The sequence below is a fragment of the Aplysia californica genome, unplaced genomic scaffold (genome assembly GCF_000002075.1).
Source record: "Aplysia californica isolate F4 #8 unplaced genomic scaffold, AplCal3.0 scaffold00658, whole genome shotgun sequence".
NCBI classification, from domain to species: domain Eukaryota; kingdom Metazoa; phylum Mollusca; class Gastropoda; order Aplysiida; family Aplysiidae; genus Aplysia; species Aplysia californica.
Window position 1 is genome coordinate 440514 of NW_004797928.1, and position 2161 is coordinate 442674.

Sequence of the window (2161 nt, forward strand, 5' to 3'; positions counted from 1 at the left end):
GGTTTGAGCTCTGTGCTGCTGGTACTTATTTGTGTGTGTGCTGGCATGATTTTGCCTGTGTGTGTGCTGGCATGATTTTGCCTGTGTGTGTGTGTGTGCTGGCATGATTTTGCCTGTGTGTGTGTGTGCGCGACTACATTATTTGTGTGAGTGGTAGCGTGGTAGATGCGAGTTTTGTGCGGCCAGGGTTTGACGGATGTGAGAGAGACTATGAGTGTGTGTGTGTGTCAGCTGTCTACTGTATCGCTGTGTGTTTTGTTTTTGTTACCGTCAGAAGGTCAAGCCAAACAAGGAAAGATGGCCAAGTTTTGTGGTGGCTTTTGCGCTTGTTATCTTTTTGCGTTTCGGGGGGGGGGAGGGTGTCGATAAGTACAGTTACCAATAGATAAATGTTGATAAATGTTCGCGGGCAGTATTGCATACAAACGTATCTCAAAGGCTGCCAAAGATGACTTACGTCTGTATGCCATACTGCCCGTGTGTTATCGCCCTCGATCTGAGAAAGTAGATATCTGTAGCGTCGTGATTCAAACGGCTTGTTCGTCTGGTGGGTGGGGTATTGTAGTTGACCGTCTGTGGCGGGTGTTGATGAGTCGTGGAGAGCCACCGCAAGTCTTTGAGTAGCTAGGTGAGGAAAGCAGCGACATTTCTCTATATTGTACTGACGTGTTCAAATTCCACCACAAGTCTCGGCCGTCTGTCCGTCCGTCAGGAATTCTAGGACAGGTGATGACCACTCTGTCTGTCTGCGTCTTGTTGTCCTGTTTGTCTGTCTGTGTGTGTGTGTGCGCGTTTGTATGAGTGTGAGTGTTATTTGGTCGTTTTTAAGCACAAGGGGGCTATCCCGAAAAATGCTGTTTTGAGAAAATCTAAGGTAAAGTTTTTGCCACTTGTTCAGTTTCTTAAAAAGACAAGGAGAGTTTTCTCTATAACCAAACAAATGTACACACCAATGAAGTCAAACTTCTTCAAAAGGTAGGGCAATGCCAACTTTTGGTATAGGTTAAGATTTCTGGAAACCCCGGAAATCTGGGTTAGCTCGCTTGTCCTTAAAAGCGACCAATTGAACCAACTTTACCATTGATTACTTGCAGCGGTGGTGTCGTTTCTAGAAGGTAGAAGCCCTCGGTGGAATTGGCTTTGAGTTTCTGGCATGTTTTCCTCCAAATTTCTACATTTATGATATATATATTGTTTTGTTGAATGCTTCAATTATATTATTATTTGTTCACCTGGTTTCATTTTACGAAATTGTAACTCAGAATTTTCCTTTTTCTGAGAGAGCTGTCTGATCTATTTGAGTTGGGGGGTTTTAACGATATAGTACATATCTATTTGGACGTGTTTCTTACTCTATAGTAAATAAGATTGATTTGACATTTTCTTTGATTTATTTTTGGAGGAAATAATTAAGCCTGCCTGTCGGTTGCTGTCTGAAAGCCTCCCGACAAACGCCATTTTGTAGTGTGGTGTTTGAGCGAGTCTTATCAGCCAGCCCTGAAGTGTTCATTGACATTTTGTGTGCGTGTACGTCCATAGACATTTTGTGTGTGTGTGCGTGTGTACGCTCAGACATTTTGGGTGTGTGTACGCTCATAGACATTTTGTATGTGTGGGCGTGTGTACGCCTATAGACATATAAGCTTTCTTGTCTTATCTCCTTTTTTTACGGTGAAAATGTGACTTCTTTGCAAGCTCACATTTTATTATGAAGTTTTCTCTGTTATTAAAAATGGAGATATCATATGACCTTATCCAGTTGCGAGCGCCGTAAAAACCTCTGCTACAACTAAAAACTAGAAAATGGAGATAGGACAAGAAAGCACTGGGGTCGCAGTATTTTGTCTGTCGGAAATGCAGAAAAAAAACCGGCCGGAACATTCTGGGCTGTTGGAAAATGTACATGGGGGAAAAGTCTGGAACCACCACATGTCTCGCTGTAACGGTTTTGTTGTGTGTGTGTGAGTCAGTCTGTTTGTTTGTTTGTCTGATGTGTGAGGTTAGGTGTCTGTCTGTACGCGTGTGCTGGTGGATGATTTTGTGTTCTTTTTTTTTTTTCTTTTCTTTTTTTTTTTTTTCTTTTTTTTTTTTTACTTTTTTGCTTTCAACAATGATGTTTGTGACATTGTGTTTCCAACTTGTGGGGCGGCCATGATGAGCG